General features: G+C 35.4%; 1 pseudogene; it reads right to left on the bottom strand.

Moving 5' to 3' along the window:
• Positions 1–2,033, bottom strand: part of LOC106305176 — a 15,399-nt pseudogene extending 13,366 nt beyond the window's left edge.
• Positions 2,034–8,599: the final 6,566 nt, after the last annotated feature.

Raw genomic sequence — 8,599 nt, 5'->3', positions numbered from 1 at the left:
ATCGGGAAAATTGGAATATCTCCATTTTTGAGCTATGACGGCTTAAGGGCAGAAGGGGAAAGGCGCAAACCGACCTAGGAGCAAGTATATAAGGAGTCCTAGGTGAGAGGCAAAGGGGGATTTCGACAGTATGGAAACTTAGCACTTAGAGCAATTTAGATATCTGGGACCTCTAGGGTTCTCCTACTTTCTTTATTTAAACGAAAATCGACAGTGCGAATTTTGGTTCCCACAGCACGTTGCATTGTTTTTGCTACGCGAAAAGCTTGCTCTTCTTGATCTTACCTTCCTTGTTAACTGGTTACCCAACAATATCCTCTTTACTGAGAATTTCTCCTTCCTCAACTTCATCCATCATCATAGCCGAACTACCCTGTTCAAAGTCATTCTGCTCTTCCTCTTCCGCACGGTTACCTATCGGATCCCCATCATCCGCTAGAAGCTGAAACCTTGATGGAGAAATAACTGTGTAATTTTGCTTTTGTTCATAAGTTCTTCCTACTTTTCCTGGTGACACTTGATTCCAGTTTGACTCCTCTGCAGTCGAGGAAATTGATGCAATAGTCTCGTCAGATGAGTGATTTCCCTCATGGTACCGAACTGCCTCTGCTTCTATTCTTTGAACTCTTCTACCTCTTGCACCTCAGAAAAATTCCTTCTCCTTTGGTTCCTCCCTAGTTTCAACCTCCTTCATCCGCTCCTTGGGTTCCTTCATAATTACGATCTCCGTATTTATGGTTTTTCAGGACTTCCCACAGATTGATCTCCTGCAACCAACGACTCCTTTGCTCTCGACTTAGTACACTCCATCCCTGGGTGACCCCATTTGGAGCAGAAAGAGCATTTTTTAGGCAGCCATGGATATGAGAATTCCACTGCCGCGCTAATGCCTTTCTTTGACTTGAATTTATATAGCTTTGGTAACTCTTTTGTCATGTCTGCGTTGACAAACACCTTTGCCTCCTCAAAATTTGAGCACAGTTCAGTTTCGGGATGTAGTCTAACAGGCTTTCCCACTGAACTAGCAATGAAACCAATCCCCTTCCAGGAATACAATTTACGTGGAACATTTTTAAGTGTTACCCACATAGGCAAGATTTTTATTTCTTGCTCATCTTCATCCTCCTCCTCGTCGGCTGGAGACCACTTCGACACAATCAAAGGGATCCCTGCAATATTCCACATGCCCCTTCTCAGAATTCTCTTACGAGTTAGCTCATCTCGAATCCGAAACTTAACTGTTCTTTCATTCACCGGGAATACATCAATTTTTATGTTACTGTTTCCAAGAGGCCATATCTTGTTGACAAGGATATGGATCCTTGATACATGAGGGGCTGGATCGAGAAATTCTGCCTTCCAGAACATCCTCCCATAACGGGACTGAATTGAGGAGTTCATCTGGTATTTCTACAGTAGGTTCCCCATCCACAACTTCAACTCGCACCACATGATTCTCCAAAACCTGCTTAATTTGCACTGCATTCACATACGACTTCTTACCCATGAGAGGAACATGGGTTGAAGTGCCTTCCTGAGTCGACGGAGGAGAGTCCCCCGGCGCCTAAGCCGCCATAGGAGTTACCTTGCGGCCGCCGCAAAAACCTTCGCGAAAAAATCCTAGTCGCTTTCGAAATCTCCCTCAGAGCCCTCTTGCTGACGTGGCCTTCTTTCCTTTTAAAAAAGCAATCACAAAACAAAACAAAGAGACTCAATATTGAACTCATCAAAGCAAATTCTGATACATTGTTTCCTCCCCATACACGTGGCACTACCAAATCAAACCCAGAACCCTAACAAGATAAAAGGTCTCTCCTTTGTCTTCTCCTTCAAGAAAAGTATCATCTTTTCAATTACGTAGCGAAAAAGTTACCGATGAAGTGTTCGAGTTTGACGTTGGCCTGGGCACGATCGGCGAAGAACTCAGCGCAATTGGGATCCAAGTCGATGGCTTTTGAGTACAAGTCAACAGCAACATCGAAGTCGTCGTCTACGAAAGCCTCTTTGGCCTTAGCTGCAAGCTCCTTAGCCATATCGACTGTGGTTTTGGTTAGATTGAGAGAGAGGGGGAATGAAGTAGAAGGCAAGGTGAAAGGTTTAGTCTTCCCTTGCAGAAGACCAAAGAATATAAAATTGAAGAAGAGATGGATAGTGTCTTGTGAGGGAAGCTCAGGCGCTTCAATACAAAAAAAATAAAGGACATTAAACCTTTCTCACATGCTTTGCCATCAGGCCCATCACCTTATTTCTACTCCAATTAGTACATTACTTCCTTTAGTTTCATTTTGTAATTCGATTTCTTAGTTAACCTTGAATCTGACCAAAATTAATATTTATACGTTCAAATTATATAAACTTCTTTAGGGCAGATAACCAAATATAGTTTTGCCTGATTTTCTTCCACTAATCGACTTATACAAAACCAGTGTTCCAAAACGCGCTAGGTTAGAAATGACTATATAGCTTCTAAACGGAGTGATGTCTAAACGGGTATATATGGATATATTGTATACGACTTATACTTGACTTGTACTCTTTGGCTTATATAACTTTAACATATGGGTAATATATGTTAAATTTCCAGATTGTTGTCTTATGCGTTCAAGGCTTATCATTGGCAGGGATGAGCTCGACAGAAACGAAGGCAACAGATCTCGCACGTTACCGTCTTCTCCCTCGAGCTCTCCGCCGAAGCTCTCACCGGAATCCATGGTCATGACAAGCTCCATTCCTCATCGCAGGTCCAAAAACGAAACCGTCGCAATCTCGTCCAAACACCACTCGTTGACGTTGGATTGTTTACATATCGCGATTGGGCTCACTCTCCTCCGCCGCCGTCATCTCAGCTTCTCTCCTAGACCTCTAGTGTGCTGCGTCGTCTCCTCCTTTGCGTCCTCAGCTCTCTCTGTCGTGCTATGTCTTCGTCGCCCGTCCTCGCCGTACGATGAAAAATCTAATGTTTTGATGACAAATCTAATTTTTTGAAATCTAATGTCTTGAAATCAGATGTCAGATAACAAATCTGATGTTTTGATCCACAAACGGTAAGAAAATTGCAGAAAAGAATGATAATCATGTTAGAGTCGTGTTCGGCGGCCATGAAAATTTGCAAAAAAAAACGAAAACCCTAAGAAGAAGAAGATAATATAATTACATATTTGTCATTAATGAGAGAAAATAAAAATATAACACAAAAAACTGACTACCTTAGGTTCAAACCCGAGTCATTTTGGTTACCATAAGCACCCGGTTCCACCAGACCAAGTTAATTATTTGGTAATATCTTTCGTACACAAATATATATTTACACGTTTATACAAAATTATTTGCCAACTTCAGATTATTTTCCCATCTCTTGGATTTTCTTCAGATTATTGTCCTAATAATCTTGGATTTTCCTATCTTGCCTCTGAAGATACACTATGTGTTCCGTATTTGTCGCTCGAGATCCTGTAAAGTTGCTTGACTAACATGAGATGAACAGATGAAGACACATATTATTTTAAAGAATATTTTCGACTAACTGGACAAAGAACTATGTCTCAGTGATCAAGAAAGTACTACTACTATGGTTTATAAAGAAGAGTAAAACGAAAAAAAACTTACAATGAACATAAAATACTGATCACTTTAAATATGTAAACCTGTATGTGTTCAGTAAAAGGGGTATAAATTAAAATCTAAATGTTTGGATCAAAAATGTAAAGGAAATCAAGGAATCTGTATGTTTTAAGACACTGAGCCAAAATGAAAAAAAGCAAAAAAATTGGCAACTTGGTTACGACCCACATTCGCAACAAATAAGGGAATGTGGGCAACCTAGTTGCCTAAACCCTAATATCGAAGTGTACACCGAAAGTGTACAACGGAAGTGTACAACGGAAGTGTACAACTTAGGTGTACATGCGAGTGATGCATATCGGAGCGTACATTGATATAGACACTCAGCTCTTGCCGTCGTGCCTCATATCAAGGGCAACGACAACAATGGCCAAGTTTCTCATAATTGCATATTTGGTGTCTTATTTGTTTTGCCTCTTTTCATTTTGGCCCTAGAATCTTATAACGTACATATTTCTTTAGATTTTTGATCCAAGCTCTTAAAATGTGTCATCTAACACATATTAATGAACATATATACACAATAAAGATATTTAAGTGCATCCAAAGAGATTAAAATGAAATAAAATGCAATATTAAATATAAATCATATATTCAACCTTATAAATATACTTTATAGATCCTAAACACTATAAACTAAATAAAAAATCGGAAGCTACACGTTGAATTAAATTTGTAAACATAAATATAAAACACTAAACAATATATACACTCTCGAAACATAAATCAAACACTAAAGCCAATACACTAAAAACTATACCCTAAATACTATATCATATTCTATACCATAAACACTAAAGTATATACCCTAAACCCTAAAGTATATACCCATATATAGAAATTCTAACTAAGCACTAAGCTCAAACACTAAACTTAAATCTATTATTATATCCTAAGATAATAAACCAATAAAATTATGCATTTTCATATCGTGTAATTACTCACTATATATCCGCATACCTACATCCCCTAAACCCTAAACTAAAATCACTATACTCAAAAGCCCCTAAGCTAGAATATTAAACTTCAAACCCTAAACTCTAAACTAAAAAATGTAAATCTAATCAATAAATATTAAAATCTAAACCGTAAACCTCAAAATCAAAACCCTAAACTAAAAAAACTAAACCCTAAGATGAAAACCCTAAACCCTAAATCTTAAGCTCAAACTTTGACTCTAAACCATATATCTATTTTATCCATATATCTATCTCCCTTACCCACCAAAGCTTACATTTTTGTTATGTGATAGTAACTGAGAGTTAAAGATTTAGTAAGTTAGTAGACTAAAGAAATAAAAAGTTAGAAGACTAAAATGATATAGGAAAATGTGGTAAAAGTTTGTCATGTATGTATTAGATAGTTTGCTGAATTTTGATTTTCTAATTAAAATAATTATAAAATATAAAATAATATGAAAGTTTGAAATCACACATTTCTTAGTTCCCTAACAGTTACAATCAGTTTTCTATTTAGCCCTAAATCAAATTTAATTTTACACGTAGTTTCTAACTATATATCTTCAAACATACATCGATTAAACCTAATATTATATCCTAAGATAATAAACCACTAAAATTATACATTTCCATACCATGTAGTTTCTCATTATATATCCTCAGACCTAAATCCCCTAAACCCTAAACCATAATCAATATACTCAAAAGCCCTTAAACTAAAATACTAAAATTTAAACTGTAAACTCTAAACTCACGCATGTAACTGTAATCAATAAATATTAAACTCTAAACCGTAAACATTAAAATCAAAACCCTAAACTAAAAAACCTAAACTGAAAACTCTAAACCCTAAATCTTAACCTCAAAACCCTAAATCTTTGACTCTAAACCATATACCTATTTTATCCATATCTATCTCCCTCACCACCAACGCTTATTTTTTTTGGTTATGTGATAGTACCTGAGAGTTAAAGATTTAGTAAGTTAGTAGACTAAAGAAAAAAAAAAGTTAGTAGACATAAATGATATAGGAAAATGTGGTAAAAGTTTGTCATGAATGTATTAGATAGTTTGCTGTTTTTTTAATTATAATAATTATAATGTATATTTAAAATATATAATAATATGAAATTTTGAAACTAAACATGTTTTAGTTCCCGAAATAATTATAATCAGTTTTCTATTTAACCCTAAATCAAACATAGTTTTACACATAGTTTCTCCCTATATATCTTCAAACCTGAACCAAAAACCCTATATCAAACACTACGCCTTAAACCTAAACCCTAAACCAGATATTCAAAACATAACCTTAAATTGTAATGTATACATGAGTATATACACTTAGCGTACAAAGGAGTGTACTCTTAGTGTACACCAGAGCTTACACATACGTATACCGGAGTGTATACCTAATGTACACTAGAGTGTACATAGAAACGTACACCTAGTGTACAAAGAGCGTTCATTTATTGTACACCGAAGCGTACATCAATGTATACTAGAGTGTACACGGAGCGTACACAGGAGCGTACACGGAAACGTACACGAGGACGTACACAGAGGCATACACCGGAGCGTGCACCGCAGTGTATACTGCAGTGTACACCGCTATGTTGTAAACTATTATGTAAACTGCGGTGTACACCGCAGAGTACACCGAGCGTACACGAAATTGTAGACCGTAGTGTACACCAAGGTGTACCTTAGTGTACACCGGGCATATTTTAACATTATTAATTAAAATGTACACTGGGCATATTTTATCTAAAATGCTTCTTTAAGTTACATTTTATATTTTAACATTATTAGTTTACATAGTATATTAATTTATCGTATTGCCACACTCTTACTATTATTTAATTACCTTTATTACTCATTCTTTAAAAGCTCGTACATTCTCAACATTAAGAAAGGAAAAGCTAAGCTTTAGTTTTATTATCTTATTACTCTCCAAACCTTAAATCAAACATTTTACATCCCTTAAACCTAATATTATATATCCTAAGATAATAAACCACTAAAATTATACATTTCCGTACCATGTAGTTTCTAAATATATATCCTGAGAACTACATCCCCTAAACCCTAAACCATAATCAATATACTCAAAAGCCCCTAAACTAAAATACTAAAATTTAAACCGTAAACTCTAAACTCACGCATGTAACTGTAATCAATAAACATTAAACTCTAAACCGTAAACCTTAAAATCAAAACCCTAAACTAAAAAACCTAAACTGAAAACCTTAAACCCTAAATCTTCTCAAAACCCTAAATCTTTGAATCTAAACCACATACCTATTTTATCCATATCTATCTCCCTTACCATCAACGCTTATATTTTTGGTTTTGTGATTGTAACTGAGAGTTGAAGATTTAGTAAGTTAGTTGAGTAAAATAATATAGGAAAGGTGGTAAAAGTTTGTGATGTATGTTTTAGAAAGTTTACTGAATTGTTGATTTTTTAATTAAAATATTTATAATATATATTAAAATATATAATATTTTTAATAGTGAGGAACGAGAGGAAGAAAGCTGAGACACTGGAAGTGTACACCGTAGGTATACATGCGAGTGATGCATATCGGAGCGTACATTGGTGTAGACACTCAGTTCTCGTCGTCGTGCCTCATATCAAGGGCAACAACAACAATGGCGAAGTTTCTCATAATTGCATATTTGGTGATTATTTGTTTTGTTTCTTTTCATTTTGGCCCTAGAGTCTTATAACATACATATTTCTTTAGATTTTTGATCCAAGCTCTTAAAATGTGTCATCTAACCCATATTAATGAACATATATATATACAATAAAAATATTTAAGTGCATTCAAAGAGATTAAAATGAAATAAAATGCAATATTAAATATAAATCATATATTCAACCTTATAATATATAATTTATAGATCCTAAATACTATATACTATATCATAATTCCTAAGCTAAACATTAAATTGTGTAAACATAAATATAACTTTTCTTTCAGTTGCACTAGAAAATTCTTATAAATATCATAAGCTGTTAAATAAAATATTTAATATTGGTTATTTTGTTTTATGGGAACATCATAACTTGTTTGTCGTGAGGAGTCATCTTGAAAATCTCTTGCACATCCCTTCTCATGTCTGATAAAGAAGTGTTAGATATGTTAAAACAGGCAAGTGAGATATTTTTACACACGAGGATGTTAGAGATCAGCATACCGAGTGATTCTAGCAATTTATGACACTCGTCAAGAATAAAAATGCCTCACATTTAAAAAATAATTGCCTCAATTTGAAAATAATGTGGGATATAATGCACAATTGGAAATTTGGGTCTACACCGAGAAGTGTACACCGAGAAATGTACCCGTGAAGTGTACACCAGAAGTGTACATCGGGAAGTGTCCACCGGGAAATGTACACCGAGAAGTGTTGATATATGGTGTTTTTAATATCATTATATGTGTGCTTTGAGCTAATTCTCAGTCCTAATTCATGTTTAATTGATATCATTCCAGGTTTGGAGCAGGTGAAAGAGCAAAGAAGAGAGATTCAGGAAGTCAGATGTCGTTTCGAAGGATTTGATGCATAACAGCCATCTAGAACAACCCGAAGGTTGTTCCCGAAGAGAACAAGCGTCTGACTGTTCCCGATCATAAGGAAACTTTCTATTCCGGAAGTTTGCCCTAGATTCCACTCCCTATTATCTCTTTATCACCATCGCCTCCATATAAAAAGGCCTATGCTATCATTTCTTTTTCTTACGCTAGTTTTTGCAAGAGACCTAGAACTATTTTCTTTGGATTAAGCAACTTGTAAGGGAGAAGGCTTCATCCTCACGAGAAGATCATCCTGAACCCTTGTCTTTCTACTTTATTTTATATGCAGTATTATTCAGAAACCATGTATGTGTCATCCTGCTATATGATTGAGTAGTAGGCTAAGCTTGCTTAGGGTTGTAGGGTGTTAGCCGCATGAACTGAACGACAAATAAGTGATCTTAACTGTTCTTCATTCATATTGTTCTTACT

This window comes from Brassica oleracea, chromosome C7 (assembly GCF_000695525.1).
Source record: "Brassica oleracea var. oleracea cultivar TO1000 chromosome C7, BOL, whole genome shotgun sequence".
Taxonomy (NCBI): domain Eukaryota; kingdom Viridiplantae; phylum Streptophyta; class Magnoliopsida; order Brassicales; family Brassicaceae; genus Brassica; species Brassica oleracea.
This window is presented reverse-complemented; position numbering and strand designations above follow the sequence as displayed.